The sequence below is a fragment of the Procambarus clarkii genome, chromosome 57, assembly GCF_040958095.1.
Source record: "Procambarus clarkii isolate CNS0578487 chromosome 57, FALCON_Pclarkii_2.0, whole genome shotgun sequence".
Taxonomy (NCBI): domain Eukaryota; kingdom Metazoa; phylum Arthropoda; class Malacostraca; order Decapoda; family Cambaridae; genus Procambarus; species Procambarus clarkii.
Genome location: NC_091206.1, coordinates 23365195 through 23384685, shown reverse-complemented (window position 1 = coordinate 23384685; position 19491 = coordinate 23365195). Strand labels below are relative to the sequence as shown.

Genomic DNA, 19491 nt, shown 5'->3' with positions numbered 1-19491 from the left:
GGCTGGGACTGGGAGGGTGTCAGTCCTGGTGGCTGGGACTGGGAGGGTGTCAGTCCTGGTGGCTGGGACTGGGAGACTGTCAGTCCTGGTGGCTGGGACTGGGAGGGTGTCAGTCCTCGTGGCTGGGACTGGGAGGGTGTCAGTCCTCGTGGCTGGGACTGGGAGGGTGTCAGTCCTCGTGGCTGGGACTGGGAGGGTGTCAGTCCTCGTGGCTGGGACTGGGAGGGTGTCAGTCCTCGTGGCTGGGACTGGGAGGGTGTCAGTCCTCGTGGCTGGGACTGGGAGGGTGTCAGTCCTCGGGGCTGGGACTGGGAGGGTGTCAGTCCTCGGGGCTGGGACTGGGAGGGTGTCAGTCCTCGGGGCTGGGACTGGGAAGGGTGTCAGTCCTCGGGGCTGGGACTGGGAAGGGTGTCAGTCCTGGTGGCTGGGACTGGGAGGGTGTCAGTCCTGGTGGCTGGGACTGGGAGGGTGTCAGTCCTGGTGGCTGGGACTGGGAGGGGTGTCAGTCCTGGTGGCTGGGACTGGGAGGGTGTCAGTCCTCGTGGCTGGGACTGGGAGGGTGTCAGTCCTCGTGGCTGGGACTGGGAGGGTGTCAGTCCTCGGGGCTGGGACTGGGAGGGTGTCAGTCCTCGGGGCTGGGACTGGGAGGGTGTCAGTCCTCGGGGCTGGGACTGGGAGGGTGTCAGTCCTCGGGGCTGGGACTGGGAGGGTGTCAGTCCTCGGGGCTGGGACTGGGAGGGTGTCAGTCCTCGGGGCTGGGACTGGGAGGGTGTCAGTCCTCGGGGCTGGGACTGGGAGGGTGTCAGTCCTCGGGGCTGGGACTGGGAGGGTGTCAGTCCTCGGGGCTGGGACTGGGAGGGTGTCAGTCCTCGTGGCTGGGACTGGGAGGGTGTCAGTCCTGGTGGCTGGGACTGGGAGGGTGTCAGTCCTGGTGGCTGGGACTGGGAGGGTGTCAGTCCTGGTGGCTGGGACTGGGAGGGTGTCAGTCCTGGTGGCTGGGACTGGGAGGGTGTCAGTCCTGGTGGCTGGGACTGGGAGGGTGTCAGTCCTGGTGGCTGGGACTGGGAGGGTGTCAGTCCTGGTGGCTGGGACTGGGAGGGTGTCAGTCCTGGTGGCTGGGACTGGGAGGGTGTCAGTCCTGGTGGCTGGGACTGGGAGGGTGTCAGTCCTGGTGGCTGGGACTGGGAGGGTGTCAGTCCTGGTGGCTGGGACTGGGAGGGTGTCAGTCCTGGTGGCTGGGACTGGGAGGGTGTCAGTCCTGGTGGCTGGGACTGGGAGGGTGTCAGTCCTGGTGGCTGGGACTGGGAGGGTGTCAGTCCTGGTGGCTGGGACTGGGAGGGTGTCAGTCCTGGTGGCTGGGACTGGGAGGGTGTCAGTCCTGGTGGCTGGGACTGGGAGGGTGTCAGTCCTGGTGGCTGGGACTGGGAGGGTGTCAGTCCTGGTGGCTGGGACTGGGAGGGTGTCAGTCCTGGTGGCTGGGACTGGGAGGGTGTCAGTCCTCGTGGCTGGGACTGGGAGGGTGTCAGTCCTCGTGGCTGGGACTGGGAGGGTGTCAGTCCTCGTGGCTGGGACTGGGAGGGTGTCAGTCCTCGTGGCTGGGACTGGGAGGGTGTCAGTCCTCGTGGCTGGGACTGGGAGGGTGTCAGTCCTCGTGGCTGGGACTGGGAGGGTGTCAGTCCTCGTGGCTGGGACTGGGAGGGTGTCAGTCCTCGTGGCTGGGACTGGGAGGGTGTCAGTCCTCGTGGCTGGGACTGGGAGGGTGTCAGTCCTCGTGGCTGGGACTGGGAGGGTGTCAGTCCTCGTGGCTGGGACTGGGAGGGTGTCAGTCCTCGTGGCTGGGACTGGGAGGGTGTCAGTCCTCGTGGCTGGGACTGGGAGGGTGTCAGTCCTCGTGGCTGGGACTGGGAGGGTGTCAGTCCTCGTGGCTGGGACTGGGAGGGTGTCAGTCCTCGTGGCTGGGACTGGGAGGGTGTCAGTCCTCGTGGCTGGGACTGGGAGGGTGTCAGTCCTCGTGGCTGGGACTGGGAGGGTGTCAGTCCTCGTGGCTGGGACTGGGAGGGTGTCAGTCCTCGTGGCTGGGACTGGGAGGGTGTCAGTCCTCGTGGCTGGGACTGGGAGGGTGTCAGTCCTCGTGGCTGGGACTGGGAGGGTGTCAGTCCTGGTGGCTGGGACTGGGAGGGTGTCAGTCCTGGTGGCTGGGACTGGGAGGGTGTCAGTCCTGGTGGCTGGGACTGGGAGGGTGTCAGTCCTGGTGGCTGGGACTGGGAGGGTGTCAGTCCTGGTGGCTGGGACTGGGAGGGTGTCAGTCCTGGTGGCTGGGACTGGGAGACTGTCAGTCCTGGTGGCTGGGACTGGGAGACTGTCAGTCCTCGTGGCTGGGACTGGGAGGGTGTCAGTCCTCGTGGCTGGGACTGGGAGGGTGTCAGTCCTGGTGGCTGGGACTGGGAGGGTGTCAGTCCTCGTGGCTGGGACTGGGAGGGTGTCAGTCCTCGTGGCTGGGACTGGGAGGGTGTCAGTCCTCGGGGCTGGGACTGGGAGGGTGTCAGTCCTCGAGGCTGGGACTGGGAGGGTGTCAGTCCTCGTGGCTGGGACTGGGAGGGTGTCAGTCCTGGTGGCTGGGACTGGGAGGGTGTCAGTCCTGGTGGCTGGGACTGGGAGGGTGTCAGTCCTGGTGGCTGGGACTGGGAGACTGTCAGTCCTCGTGGCTGGGACTGGGAGGGTGTCAGTCCTCGTGGCTGGGACTGGGAGGGTGTCAGTCCTCGTGGCTGGGACTGGGAGGGTGTCAGTCCTCGTGGCTGGGACTGGGAGGGTGTCAGTCCTCGTGGCTGGGACTGGGAGGGTGTCAGTCCTCGTGGCAAAACACCCACGGTCAACACCCACGGTCAACACCCACGGTCAACACCCACGGCCAGCTCCCACGGCCAGCACCCGCGGTCAACTCCCCCACCGGTCAACACCCCACCTTGTAAGACCATCACCACTGAACAGAAGTGTTCAAAAAATGGCTTTGATAAAAACGTGCATAGAATGCAACATGAAGGTAGATTACCAACAGAGCTTTCAATGCCAACTCTGTTCAGCAGCCATACACAAAAAATGTGCCAACATGACTAACAATTCAAGGAGAAATGGTCCCAGTGACCACTCTGTGTACTGGCTCTGCAAAAAGGATGATGTAACTTTTTTGAAATTGATGGAAATCCTGGATAAAACTCCCGCCGAAAACAGAGAATTACTAATTAATGCCTGCATAGCAATTTCTAATGTCTTCAAACAAACTGTACATGACACCAAGGTACAACCAGCTGTAGCACAGAGCTCTGTGGCAGCGGCGCCTGAGCAGGGCGCGGAGTCGGGGATGCCTGAGCAGGGCACGGAGTCGGGGATGCCTAAGCAGGGCGCGGAGTCGGGGATGCCTGAGCAGGGCACGGAGTCGGGGATGCCTGAGCAGGGCGCGGAGTCGGGGATGCCTGAGCAGGGCGCGGAGTCGGGGATGCCTGAGCAGGGCGCGGAGTCGGGGATGCCTGAGCAGGACACGGAGTCGGGGATGCCTGAGCAGGGCACGGAGTCGGGGATGCCTGAGCAGGGCGCGGAGTCGGGGATGCCTGAGCAGGGCACGGAGTCGGGGACCCCTGAGCAGTGCGCGGTGTCACAGGCACCGGAGCAGAGCGCGGTGTCACAGGCACCGGAGCAGAGCGCGGTGTCACAGGCACCGGAGCAGGGCACAGTGTCACAGGCACCGGAGCAGGGAACAGTGTCGGGGGCGCCGCAGCAGAGTGCGGTCCCTGGCAGAGGGAAACAAACAAAACAAGGCCCCAAAATCTGTTGGTATTACAGATGGGCTACCTGTAAGCATGGGGAATCGGGAAGAATAAATGGAACATGTACACACGATCACCCTAGAAAGTGCAGAAACCTCCTCAATACAGGTAAATGTACCAAAAGCTGTGAATTCTTTCACCCAGAAATTTGCAAGAACTCTTTGGACAGGAAAGAGTGCTTCAATGCTGAATGCCCAGCTTTTCATATAAGAGGTACCAGGCGAATAAAACCGACAGACTACCACTATGAAAACAGCCACTACTCCATCAACCGGGATAATTTTTTAGCAAGAGGAGGAGGAGAAGAATGGCTAAAAATGACCAGACTCTACCACCAACTCGGTCAAATGCTAGAGAGGACGCAAACACAGTGGCCTCCTTACCAGAGCCTCAGATATTAACACCAATTAAAGCATCCAGCACTTCCACTAACACGATAACATCATTTATATTTGCCAACATCCAGGGTATAAAAACACGCAAATCCAACAAAGTTCACTTTATAGATGGTCTCCTTCATGAGGCAAATGCAGTGTTTGCAGCCCTAACGGAAACTCACACAAAGGACTACCTTGATGGTGAAATATGGATCTCAGAATACAATCTCTTCAGATGTGATAGGAAACACCGGCTTCAGGGTGGGGTCAGCCTCTACATCAAAGACACACTCATCTGTACTGAGCTGCTAAACACCTCAAATGATATGGTGGAAGTGCTGATAGTCAAAATAGAGATCCTAAATGTAGTTGTTGTCCTTGTATATAAGTCACCGGAGGCAAACCCTCAGCAGTTTAAAGACCAACTAATGAAAATAGAGCACTGCTTGGAAAACCTCACAAATCCAGCTCCGAACATCATCCTGCTTGGGGACTTCAACCTACGGCACCTGAAATGGAAGCACCTGGCTAATACAGTAATATCAGAAAGAATACCAGGAAGTAGCCTAAATGAGCAGGCACATGCAAATGACCTGCTACGGATGTGCGATAGGTTTGCCTTAAACCAGCAAATAGTAGAACCAACTAGGAAGGAGAACACGCTGGACCTCATTTTCACTAATAATGATGAGTTGATCGGGAACATAATGATTACAAATACCTGTTACTCAGATCACAACTTAATTGAAGTCCTGACAACCATGGGAAATGGACCTTCAAAACCAGTCCAGATTCCCGGTGGAGGAGATTTCAGCAAATTCAACTTCAATAATAAACGGATAAACTGGTAGCAAATAAACCAGGACTTCACAGAAATAAACTGGGAAGAACAGCTAGGAAATGCAAACCTGAACCAGTGCCTGGAAAAAATAAGCTCAGTAGCACTAGAAATATGTTCAAACCGCATACCCCTAAGAAAAAAGAGAAAGAGATGCAGATTGGAACGGGAACGTCGTTCCCTATATAGGCGAAGAAAACGAATCGCGGAACAACTTGAGAGTCGCACCCTATCTCAAGAACGGCGAAGAAGGTTAGGTAGAGAAATAGAAACAATTGAACTCAAGCTACAAGAATCATACAAAACCCAGGAGAGGCAAAGAGAGCAAAAGGCCATCAGTGAAATAGAGAGAAATCCGAAATATTTTTTCTCCTATGCAAAATCAAGATCAAAAACCACATCTAGTATCGGGCCCCTGCGAAAGGGAGATGGAACTTTCACAGATGACAACAAAGAAATGAGCGAGTTACTGAGGAAGCAGTACGACTCTGTTTTCAGTGAGCCATTAAATGCACTAAAGATTGATAACCCAAATGAATTTTTCATGGATATGATACCAACATCAAATCACATATCAGACGTCGCCCTATCCCCACTAGATTTTGAAGAAGCCATAAACAGTATGCCTATGCACTCTGCACCAGGCCCGGATTCTTGGAACTCCATATTCATCAAGAACTGTAAAAAACCACTATCGCAGGCCCTTCACATTCTGTGGAGACAAAGTCTAGATACTGGCGTTATCCCTGACATACTAAAAACAGCAGAGATAGCACCACTCCATAAAGGAGGAAATAAGGCAGAGGCAAAAAATTACAGACCGATAGCACTAACATCGCACATCATAAAAAATTTTGAGAGAGTGCTAAGAAGTAAGATCACAAAATACATGGAATCACAGCATCTCCATAACCCCGGACAACATGGTTTCAGAACAGGGCGCTCTTGCCTGTCGCAGTTGCTGGACCACTATGATATGGCATTAGATGCTATGGAAGACAAACAAAACGCTGATGTAATTTACACAGATTTCGCAAAAGCTTTTGATAAATGTGACCATGGTGTTATTGCACATAAAATGCGTTCAAAAGGAATTACCGGGAAAATAGGCAGATGGATCTACAATTTCCTGACTGACAGAACCCAATGTGTAATAGTCAACAAAATAAAATCCAGCCCATCAACCGTGAAGAGCTCAGTCCCCCAGGGTACTGTGCTTGCTCCAGTACTTTTTCTCATCCTCATATCGGACATAGACCAGAACACAACCTATAGCACTGTATCAACCTTTGCAGATGACACTAGGATTTTCATGAGAGTTGGCAACATAGAGGACACGGCAAACCTCCAATCAGATGTAGATCAGGTCTTTCTATGGGCTACAGAAAATAATATGGTATTCAACGAGGATAAGTTTCAGCTCATGCGCTACGGAAAAATTGAAAATATAAAAACAGAAACCACGTACAAAACGCAGGCAAATCATAACATAGAACAAAAAGGCAATGTAAAGGACCTGGGTGTACTCATGTCGGAAGACCTTACCTTTAAAGAACACAATAAAGTAGCCGTCACAACTGCAAGAAAAATGACAGGTTGGATAACAAGAACTTTTCACACTAGAGATGCTATACCGATGATGATACTTTTCAAAACGCTTGTGCTATCTAGAGTGGAGTACTGCTGCACAATGACAGCCCCTTTCAAAGCTGGAGAAATTGCTGACCTAGAGAGCGTGCAGAGATCCTTTACTGCTAGAATCCACTCAGTAAAACATCTAAATTACTGGGACCGACTAAAGAGCCTAAATCTGTACTCCCTTGAGCGCAGGCGGGAGAGATACATAATAATTTACACGTGGAAAATAATTGAGGGGCTGGTCCCAAACCTGCACACAGAAATAACACCACATGAGACCAGAAGACATGGCAGGATGTGCAGAATACCCCCGTTGAAAAGCAGAGGTGCAACAGGTACTCTGAGAGAGAACTCTATCAACATCAGAGGCCCGAGACTCTTCAACACGCTTCCACTACACATAAGGGGCATAACTGGCAAACCCCTCACAGTGTTCAAGAGAGAACTGGATAAGCACCTCCAAAGGATACCTGATCAACCAGGCTGTGACTCATACGTCAGGCTGCGAGCAGCCGCGTCTAACAGCCTGGTTGATCAGTCCAGCAACCAGGAGGCCTGGTCGACGACCGGGCCGCGGGGACACTAAAGCCCCGAAATCATTTCAAGATAAGGTTTGTAGCTTGCTGTAGCAGTGTTCTGAGGTTGTTGTGGTACTCCCAGTGCTGCTCTCAGACTCTGCATGTAGTAATGATGCTGTATACTGACTTCCTCTACTGTCTACCTCACCTACAAAGGTGATGCGAGGACCCAGCAATAATACCATGCAAGTTATCCAATTTTGATGCAGTCAATATAAGTAGTTTCTCCTCCCTCTCTCCCTATGGTTGGCCTGCCTTGGACTCCTAACTAATTTCAACCCTGTGATGAGCCTTGTGTAAACTCGAGTGTGGGAGGTACCCAAGAAGTAAACCTGTGATGCACCTTGTGTAAACTCCAGGAGCGTGGGAGGTACCCGAGAAGTAAACCAGTGATGAACCTTGTGTAAACTCCAGGAGCGTGGGAGGTACCCAAGAAGTAAACCTGTGATGAACCTTGTGTAAACTCCAGGAGCGTGGGAGGTACCCAAGAAGTAAACCTGTGATGAACCTTGTGTAAACTCCAGGAGCGTGGGAGGTACCCAAGAAGTAAACCTGTGATGAACCTTGTGTAAACTCCAGGAGCGTGGGAGGTACCCAAGAAGTAAACCTGTGATGCACCTTGTGTAAACTCGTGTGGGAGGTACCCAAGAAGTAAACCTGTAATGCACCTTGTGTAAACTCGAGTGTGGGAGGTACCCACGAAGTAAACCTGTGATGAACCTTGTGTAAACTCGAGGAGCGTGGGAGGTACATGAGAAGTAAACTCAGCGACTCACTGACCAGGCGCCCTCGGTAAGACTGTCACATCGTCACGTACCTGATGGAAGATAAACACGACATTAGTATACTAAAGTGGGTAGCTATACCTGGGATGCCCCAGTATACCCAGGGTGGGTAGTTATACCTGCCATGCCCCAGTATACCATCGACACTCCAATAAAAATGTTTCCCCTTTAACACAAACACAAATAATTACACAATATGTTTGCCTCAAACCTCTATCTGCCCTCTACATACAGTGAGAGTGGACTCCCCCGTTTTGGGCGGGTCCATACTCCACCTCGCCCGGCGGGCCTCCTCACTCAGGGAGGGTCCCTCACCGTCAGGAGACAGGCTCCCTCAGTCGCCCGCCAGCGCTCAGAGGGGACGGACGTCGCTCCGTGTTCCTCCCTCTCCACTCTCTTATTTCAGGCCTTCTGCCTTATTAAAACATGTCTAACTTATCAATAAACATTGCTACTGTCGCTGGGCACACGACCAACTACAAGCAATCACTATGAACTGGCTTATATCGTGCTTACCACAGATTGTCTGGTCGAGGGCGCTCCTCCCTCTGACGAAGCTCGGTCAGGGCGCTGCCACGGCCCACAATAATGCCTCTGGGCGGGTTAATAAACACTTCGTCGACCAGGACTTGAGATCACAACGTTCCCAGCTCGATTCCACAGCTGGTACGTCTACACACTTCTCTTCTCTTCGAGATATATCACTAGGGGTTCCGTTCTGACGGGAGCTCAACAGAGCGCGGCTTTTCCCTGCGATGTCTGGCACTCAAGTGAGGTCAAAGCCCCTCCAGAAGCGAGCCTCACGCCTCCAGCAAAATATCCTCATCTCCTAGCCAGTCATTTATCTGTTTTCTTCTTCACTGCCCATAATCTCAAACAGTCATACATATCCAAGCAACTATTTTACATGTGTGTTATCACCTCAATATTTGCTAGACCTTTAATCAGGTCAGGCTTGATGAATAACTCTCAAGGAGGGAGACTCGTTTCTCCTGCTGGCTGAGATCATAACAATACCCAGGGTGGGTAGTTATATCTGGCATGCCCCAGTATACCCAGGGTGGGTAGTTATACCTGCCATGCTCCAGTATACCCAGGGTGGGTAGCTATACCTGCCATGCCCCAGTATACCCAGGGTGGATAGCTATACCTGGCATGCTCCAGTATACCCAGGGTGGGTAGTTATACCTGCCATGCTCCAGTATACCCAGGGTGGGTAGTTATACCTGCCATGCTCCAGTATACCCAGGGTGGGTAGTTATACCTGCCATGCCCCAGTATACCCAGGGTGGGTAGTTATACCTGCCATGCCCCAGTATACCCAGGGTGGGATTATACCTGGCATGCTCCAGTATACCCAGGGTGGGTAGTTATACCTGGCATGCCCCAGTATACCCAGGGTGGGTAGTTATACCTGCCATGCTCCAGTATACCCAGGGTGGGTAGCTATACCTGCCATGCCCCAGTATACCCAGGGTGGGTAGTGTCATATCTACCATGCTCCAGTATACCCAGGGTGGGTAGTGTCATACCTGCCATGCCCCAGTATACCCAGGGTGGGTACTGTCATACCTGGCATGCCCCAGTATACCCAGGGTGGGTAGTTATACCTGCCATGCCCCAGTATACCCAGGGTGGGTAGTTATACCTGCCATGCTCCAGTATACCCAGGGTGGATAGCTATACCTGGCATGCCCCAGTATACCCAGGGTGGGTAGTTATACCTGCCATGCTCCAGTATACCCAGGGTGGGTAGTTATACCTGGCATGCCCCAGTATACCCAGGGTGGGTAGTTATACCTGCCATGCCCCAGTATACCCAGGGTGGGTAGTTATACCTGCCATGCTCCAGTATATATTCAGGGTGGGTAGTTATACCTGGCATGCCCCAGTATACCCAGGGTGGGTAGTTATACCTGCCATGCTCCAGTATACCCAGGGTGGGTAGCTATATCTACCATGCTCCAGTATACCCAAGGTGGGTAGTGTCATACCTGCCATGCCCCAGTATACCCAGGGTGGGCACTGTCATACCTGGCATGCCCCAGTATACCCAGGGTGGGTAGTTATACCGGCCATGCCCCAGCATACCCAGGGTGGGTACTGTCATACCTGCCATGCCCCAGTATACCCAGGGTGGGTAGTGTCATACCTGCCATGCCCCAGTATACCCAGGGTGGGTAGTGTCATACCTGCCATGCTCCATTATACCCAGGGTGGGTAGTTATACCTGGCATGCCCCAGTATACCCAGGGTGGGTACTGTCATACCTGCCATGCCCCAGTATACCCAGGGTGGGTAGTTATACCTGGCATGCCCCAGTATACCCAGGGTGGGTACTGTCATACCTGGCATGCCCCAGTACACCCAGGGTGGGTAGTGTCATACCTGCCATGCCCCAGTATACCCAGGGTGGGTAGTTATACCTGCCATGCTCCAGTATACCCAGGGTGGGTAGTTATACCTGGCATGCCCCAGTATACCCAGGGTGGGTAGTTATACCTGCCATGCTCCAGTATACCCAGGGTGGGTAGTTATACCTGGCATGCCCCAGTATACCCAGGGTGGGTAGTTATACCTGCCATGCCCCAGTATACCCAGGGTGGGATTATACCTGGCATGCTCCAGTATACCCAGGGTGGGTAGTTATACCTGCCATGCCCCAGTATACCCAGGGTGGGTAGTTATACCTGCCATGCTCCAGTATACCCAGGGTGGGTAGTTATACCGGCCATGCCCCAGTATACCCAGGGTGGGTACTGTCATACCTGACATGCCCCAGTATACCCAGGGTGAGTAGTTATACCTGCCATGCCCCAGTATACCGAGGGTGGGTAGTGTCATACCTGCCATGCTCCAGTATACCCAGGGTGGGTAGTTATACCTGCCATGCCCCAGTATACCGAGGGTGGGTAGTGTCATACCTGCCATGCTCCAGTATACCCAGGGTGGGTAGTGTCATACCTGCCATGCCCCAGTATACCCAGGGTGGGTAGTTATACCTGCCATGCTCCAGTATACCCAGGGTGGGTACTGTCATACCTGCCATGCCCCAGTATACCCAGGGTGGGTAGTTATACCTGCCATGCGCCAGTATACCGAGGGTGGGTAGTGTCATACCTGCCATGCTCCAGTATACCCAGGGTGGGTAGTGTCATACCTGCCATGCCCCAGTATACCCAGGGTGGGTAGTGTCATACCTGCCATGCCCCAGTATACCCAGGGTGGGTAGTTATACCTGCCATGCTCCAGTATACCCAGGGTGGGTAGTGTCATACCTGCCATGCTCCAGTATACCCAGGGTGGGTAGTGTCATACCTGCCATGCTCCAGTATACCCAGGGTGGGTAGTTATACCTGCCATGCTCCAGTATACCCAGGGTGGGTAGTGTCATACCTGCCATGCTCCAGTATACCCAGGGTGGGTAGTGTCATACCTGCCATGCCCCAGTATACCCAGGGTGGGTAGTGTCATACCTGCCATGCCCCAGTATACCCAGGGTGGGTAGTTATACCTGCCATGACCCAGTATACCCAGGGTGGGTAGTGTCATACCTGCCATGCCCCAGTATACCCAGGGTGGGTAGTTATACCTGGCATGCCCCAGTATACCCAGGGTAGGTAGCTATACCTGCCATGCTCCAGTATACCCAGGGTGGGTACTGTCATACCTGCCATGCCCCAGTATACCCAGGGTGGGTAGTTATACCTGGCATGCTCCAGTATACCCAGGGTGGGTAGTGTCATGCCTGCCATGCTGCAGTATACCCAGGGTGGGTAGTGTCATACCTGCCATGCCCCAGTATACCCAGGGTGGGTAGTGTCATACCTGCCATGCCCCAGTATACCCAGGGTGGGTAGTGTCATACCTGCCATGCCCCAGTATACCCAGGGTGGGTAGTGTCATACCTGCCATGCCCCAGTATACCCAGGGTGGGTAGTTATACCTGCCATGCCCCAGTATACCCAGGGTGGGTAGTGTCATACCTGCCATGCCCCAGTATACCCAGGGTGGGTAGTTATACCTGCCATGCCCCAGTATACCGAGGGTGGGTAGTGTCATACCTGCCATGCTCCAGTATACCCAGGGTGGGTAGTTATACCTGGCATGCTCCAGTATACCCAGGGTGGGTAGTGTCATACCTGCCATGCCCCAGTATACCCAGGGTGGGTACTGTCATACCTGCCATGCTCCAGTATACCCAGGGTGGGTAGTGTCATACCTGCCATGCTCCAGTATACCCAGGGTGGGTAGTTATACCTGCCATGCCCCAGTATACCCAGGGTGGGTAGTGTCATACCTGCCATGCTCCAGTATACCCAGGGTGGGTAGTTATACCTGCCATGCCCCAGTATACCCAGGGTGGGTACTGTCATACCTGCCATGCCCCAGTATACCCAGGGTGGGTAGTGTCATACCTGCCATGCCCCAGTATACCCAGGGTGGGTAGTTATACCTGGCATGCCCCAGTATACCCAGGGTGGGTAGTTATACCTGGCATGCCCCAGTATACCCAGGGTGGGTAGTGTCATACCTGCCATGCCCCAGTATACCCAGGGTGGGTAGTGTCATACCTGCCATGCTCCAGTATACCCAGGGTGGGTAGTTATACCTGCCATGCCCCAGTATACCCAGGGTGGGTAGTGTCATACCTGCCATGCCCCAGTATACCCAGGGTGGGTAGTTATACCTGGCATGCCCCAGTATACCCAGGGTGGGTAGTTATACCTGGCATGCCCCAGTATACCCAGGGTGGGTAGTTATACCTGGCATGCCCCAGTATACCCAGGGTGGGTAGTGTCATACCTGCCATGCCCCAGTATACCCAGGGTGGGTAGTGTCATACCTGCCATGCTCCATTATACCCAGGGTGGGTAGTTATACCTGCCATGCCCCAGTATACCCAGGGTGGGTAGTTATACCTGCCATGCCCCAGTATACCCAGGGTGGGTACTGTCATACCTGCCATGCCCCAGTATACCCAGGGTGGGTACTGTCATACCTGCCATTCCCCAGTATACCCAGGGTGGGTAGTGTCATACCTGCCATGCCCCAGTATACCCAGGGTGGGTAGTTATACCTGGCATGCCCCAGTATACCCAGGGTGGGTAGTTATACCTGGCATGCCCCAGTATACCCAGGGTAGGTAGTGTCATACCTGCCATGCTCCAGTATACCCAGGGTGGGTAGTTATACCTGCCATGCTCCAGTATACCCAGGGTGGGTAGTTATACCTGCCATGCTCCAGTATACCCAGGGTGGGTAGTGTCATACCTGCCATGCCCCAGTATACCCAGGGTGGGTAGTGTCATACCTGCCATGCTCCAGTATACCCAGGGTGGGTAGTGTCATACCTGCCATGCCCCAGTATACCCAGGGTGGGTAGTGTCATACCTGCCATGCCCCAGTATACCCAGGGTGGGTAGTGTCATACCTGCCATGCCCCAGTATACCCAGGGTGGGTAGATATACCTGCCATGCTCCAGTATACCCAGGGTGGGTAGTGTCATACCTGCCATGCTCCAGTATACCCAGGGTGGGTAGTGTCATACCTGCCATGCTCCAGTATACCCAGGGTGGGTAGTTATACCTGCCATGCTCCAGTATACCCAAAGTGGGTAGTGTCATACCTGCCATGCTCCAGTATACCCAGGGTGGGTAGTGTCATACCTGCCATGCTCCAGTATACCCAGGGTGGGTAGTGTCATACCTGCCATGCTCCAGTATACCCAGGGTGGGTAGTGTCATACCTGCCATGCCCCAGTATACCCAGGGTGGGTAGTGTCATACCTGCCATGCTCCAGTATACCCAGGGTGGGTAGTGTCATACCTGCCATGCCCCAGTATACCCAGGGTGGGTAGTGTCATACCTGCCATGCCCCAGTATACCCAGGGTGGGTAGTTATACCTGCCATGCCCCAGTATACCCAGGGTGGGTAGTGTCATACCTGCCATGCCCCAGTATACCCAGGGTGGGTAGTTATACCTGCCATGCCCCAGTATACCGAGGGTGGGTAGTGTCATACCTGCCATGCTCCAGTATACCCAGGGTGGGTAGTTATACCTGGCATGCCCCAGTATACCCAGGGTGGGTAGTGTCATACCTGCCATGCCCCAGTATACCCAGGGTGGGTACTGTCATACCTGCCATGCTCCAGTATACCCAGGGTGGGTAGTGTCATACCTGCCATGCTCCAGTATACCCAGGGTGGGTAGTTATACCTGCCATGCCCCAGTATACCCAGGGTGGGTAGTGTCATACCTGCCATGCTCCAGTATACCCAGGGTGGGTAGTTATACCTGCCATGCCCCAGTATACCCAGGGTGGGTACTGTCATACCTGCCATGCCCCAGTATACCCAGGGTGGGTACTGTCATACCTGCCATGCCCCAGTATACCCAGGGTGGGTAGTTATACCTGGCATGCCCCAGTATACCCAGGGTGGGTAGTTATACCTGGCATGCCCCAGTATACCCAGGGTGGGTAGTGTCATACCTGCCATGCCCCAGTATACCCAGGGTGGGTAGTGTCATACCTGCCATGCTCCAGTATACCCAGGGTGGGTAGTTATACCTGCCATGCCCCAGTATACCCAGGGTGGGTAGTGTCATACCTGCCATGCCCCAGTATACCCAGGGTGGGTAGTTATACCTGGCATGCCCCAGTATACCCAGGGTGGGTAGTTATACCTGGCATGCCCCAGTATACCCAGGGTGGGTAGTTATACCTGGCATGCCCCAGTATACCCAGGGTGGGTAGTGTCATACCTGCCATGCCCCAGTATACCCAGGGTGGGTAGTGTCATACCTGCCATGCTCCAGTATACCCAGGGTGGGTAGTTATACCTGCCATGCCCCAGTATACCCAGGGTGGGTAGTTATACCTGCCATGCCCCAGTATACCCAGGGTGGGTACTGTCATACCTGCCATGCCCCAGTATACCCAGGGTGGGTACTGTCATACCTGCCATGCCCCAGTATACCCAGGGTGGGTAGTGTCATACCTGCCATGCCCCAGTATACCCAGGGTGGGTAGTTATACCTGGCATGCCCCAGTATACCCAGGGTGGGTAGTTATACCTGGCATGCCCCAGTATACCCAGGGTAGGTAGTGTCATATCTGCCATGCTCCAGTATACCCAGGGTGGGTAGTTATACCTGCCATGCTCCAGTATACCCAGGGTGGGTAGTTATACCTGCCATGCTCCAGTATACCCAGGGTGGGTAGTGTCATACCTGCCATGCCCCAGTATACCCAGGGTGGGTAGTGTCATACCTGCCATGCTCCAGTATACCCAGGGTGGGTAGTGTCATACCTGCCATGCCCCAGTATACCCAGGGTGGGTAGTGTCATACCTGCCATGCCCCAGTATACCCAGGGTGGGTAGTGTCATACCTGCCATGCCCCAGTATACCCAGGGTGGGTAGATATACCTGCCATGCTCCAGTATACCCAGGGTGGGTAGTGTCATACCTGCCATGCTCCAGTATACCCAGGGTGGGTAGTGTCATACCTGCCATGCTCCAGTATACCCAGGGTGGGTAGTTATACCTGCCATGCTCCAGTATACCCAGGGTGGGTAGTGTCATACCTGCCATGCTCCAGTATACCCAGGGTGGGTAGTGTCATACCTGCCATGCTCCAGTATACCCAGGGTGGGTAGTGTCATACCTGCCATGCTCCAGTATACCCAGGGTGGGTAGTGTCATACCTGCCATGCCCTAGTTTACCCAGGGTGGGTAGTGTCATACCTGCCATGCTCCAGTATACCCAGGGTGGGTAGTGTCATACCTGCCATGCCCCAGTATACCCAGGGTGGGTAGTGTCATACCTGCCATGCCCCAGTATACCCAGGGTGGGTAGTTATACCTGCCATGCCCCAGTATACCCAGGGTGGGTAGTTATACCTGCCATGCCCCAGTATACCGAGGGTGGGTAGTGTCATACCTGCCATGCTCCAGTATACCCAGGGTGGGTAGTTATACCTGCCATGCCCCAGTATACCGAGGGTGGGTAGTGTCATACCTGCCATGCCCCAGTATACCCAGGGTGGGTAGTTATACCTGCCATGCTCCAGTATACCCAGGGTGGGTACTGTCATACCTGCCATGCCCCAGTATACCCAGGGTGGGTAGTTATACCTGCCATGCGCCAGTATACCGAGGGTGGGTAGTGTCATACCTGCCATGCTCCAGTATACCCAGGGTGGGTAGTGTCATACCTGCCATGCCCCAGTATACCCAGGGTGGGTAGTTATACCTGCCATGCTCCAGTATACCCAGGGTGGGTAGTGTCATACCTGCCATGCTCCAGTATACCCAGGGTGGGTAGTGTCATACCTGCCATGCTCCAGTATACCCAGGGTGGGTAGTTATACCTGCCATGCTCCAGTATACCCAGGGTGGGTAGTGTCATACCTGCCATGCTCCAGTATACCCAGGGTGGGTAGTGTCATACCTGCCATGCCCCAGTATACCCAGGGTGGGTAGTGTCATACCTGCCATGCCCCAGTATACCCAGGGTGGGTAGTTATACCTGCCATGCCCCAGTATACCGAGGGTGGGTAGTGTCATACCTGCCATGCCCCAGTATACCCAGGGTGGGTAGTTATACCTGCCATGCCCCAGTATACCCAGGGTGGGTAGTGTCATACCTGCCATGCCCCAGTATACCCAGGGTGGGTAGTTATACCTGGCATGCCCCAGTATACCCAGGGTGGGTAGTTATACCTGGCATGCCCCAGTATACCCAGGGTGGGTAGTGTCATACCTGCCATGCCCTAGTATACCCAGGGTGGGTAGTGTCATACCTGCCATGCTCCAGTATACCCAGGGTGGGTAGTTATACCTGCCATGCCCCAGTATACCCAGGGTGGGTAGTTATACCTGCCATGCCCCAGTATACCCAGGGTGGGTACTGTCATACCTGCCATGCCCCAGTATACCCAGGGTGGGTACTGTCATACCTGCCATGCCCCAGTATACCCAGGGTGGGTAGTGTCATACCTGCCATGCCCCAGTATACCCAGGGTGGGTAGTTATACCTGGCATGCCCCAGTATACCCAGTGTGGGTAGTTATACCTGGCATGCCCCAGTATACCCTGGGTAGGTAGTGTCATACCTGCCATGCTCCAGTATACCCAGGGTGGGTAGTTATACCTGCCATGCTCCAGTATACCCAGGGTGGGTAGTTATACCTGCCATGCTCCAGTATACCCAGGGTGGGTAGTGTCATACCTGCCATGCCCCAGTATACCCAGGGTGGGTAGTGTCATACCTGCCATGCCCCAGTATACCCAGGGTGGGTAGTGTCATACCTGCCATGCCCCAGTATACCCAGGGTGGGTAGTGTCATACCTGCCATGCAACAGTATACCCAGGGTGGGTAGTGTCATACCTGCCATGCCCCAGTATACCCAGGGTGGGTAGTTATACCTGGCATGCCCCAGTATACCCAGGGTGGGTAGTTATACCTGGCATGCCCCAGTATACCCAGGGTGGGTAGTGTCATACCTGCCATGCCCCAGTATACCCAGGGTGGGTAGTGTCATACCTGCCATGCTCCAGTATACCCAGGGTGGGTAGTTATACCTGCCATGCCCCAGTATACCCAGGGTGGGTAGTTATACCTGCCATGCCCCAGTATACCCAGGGTGGGTACTGTCATACCTGCCATGCCCCAGTATACCCAGGGTGGGTACTGTCATACCTGCCATGCCCCAGTATACCCAGGGTGGGTAGTGTCATACCTGCCATGCCCCAGTATACCCAGGGTGGGTAGTTATACCTGGCATGCCCCAGTATACCCAGTGTGGGTAGTTATACCTGGCATGCCCCAGTATACCCAGGGTAGGTAGTGTCATACCTGCCATGCTCCAGTATACCCAGGGTGGGTAGTTATACCTGCCATGCTCCAGTATACCCAGGGTGGGTAGTGTCATACCTGCCATGCCCCAGTATACCCAGGGTGGGTAGTGTCATACCTGCCATGCCCCAGTATACCCAGGGTGGGTAGTGTCATACCTGCCATGCCCCAGTATACCCAGGGTGGGTAGTGTCATACCTGCCATGCCCCAGTATACCCAGGGTGGGTACTGTCATACCTGCCATGCCCCAGTATACCCAGGGTGGGTAGATATACCTGCCATGCTCCAGTATACCCAGGGTGGGTAGTGTCATACCTGCCATGCTCCAGTATACCCAGGGTGGGTAGTGTCATACCTGCCATGCTCCAGTATACCCAGGGTGGGTAGTGTCATACCTGCCATGCTCCAGTATACCCAGGGTGGGTAGTGTCATACCTGCCATGCTCCAGTATACCCAGGGTGGGTAGTGTCATACCTGCCATGCTCCAGTATACCCAGGGTGGGTAGTGTCATACCTGCCATGCCCCAGTATACCCAGGGTGGGTAGTGTCATACCTGCCATGCTCCAGTATATCCAGGGTGGGTAGTGTCATACCTGCCATGCCCCAGTATACCCAGGGTGGGTAGTTATACCTGCCATGCCCCAGTATACCCAGGGTGGGTAGTGTCATACCTGCCATGCCCCAGTATACCCAGGGTGGGTAGTGTCATACCTGCCATGCCCCAGTATACCCAGGGTGGGTAGTGTCATACCTGCCATGCCCCAGTATACCCAGGGTGGGTAGTTATACCTGCCATACCCCAGTATACCCAGGGTGGGTACTGTCATACCTGCCATGCTCCAGTATACCCAGGGTGGGTAGTGTCATACCTGCCATGCTCCAGTATACCCAGGGTGGGTAGTGTCATACCTGCCATGCCCCAGTATACCCAGGGTGGGTAGTGTCATACCTGCCATGCTCCAGTATATCCAGGGTGGGTAGTGTCATACCTGCCATGCCCCAGTATACCCAGGGTGGGTAGTGTCATACCTGCCATGCCCCAGTATACCCAGGGTGGGTAGTTATACCTGCCATACCCCAGTATACCCAGGGTGGGTACTGTCATACCTAACGTGTGATGGGGTGAACCCCTAATCACACTGAAGATTGATAACCCAAACACAATCTTCATGAATGTGATATCAACAGCAAATCACATACCAGATGTGGCCCTAACCACACTGGATTTTCAAGTAGCCATAGAAAGTATGCCCATATACTCAGGCCCTGAGAAGTGGATTTCCATTTTCATCAAAAATTGTACAAAAATCAATATTACAGGCCCATAACAATATTTATCTCTGAAATACTTAAAACTGCCGAGATAACACAACTTCATAAAGGAGGGAATAAAGCAGAGACAAATAATTACAGACCGACAGCACTGAAATCACTACAAAAAAATATAAAAATTATACAAAAAAGAGTAAGAAGCAAGATCACAAAACAGATGGAATTACAGCGTGTAAATAACCTTGTACAGAACAATGCAGTCCTTCGTGCCTCTCATATGCTAGAGCACTATGATATGGCCTTATATGTCATG

The 19491-nt window shown here is 54.0% G+C and overlaps 1 protein-coding gene across 6 annotated transcripts in view; it reads right to left on the bottom strand.

Annotated features, from left to right (window-relative positions):
• The window catches only part of Asap (ArfGAP domain of ASAP), a 956637-nt gene that overhangs the window by 788462 nt on the left and 148684 nt on the right, over positions 1-19491 (bottom strand). The gene's annotated exons all lie outside the window — the stretch shown is intronic.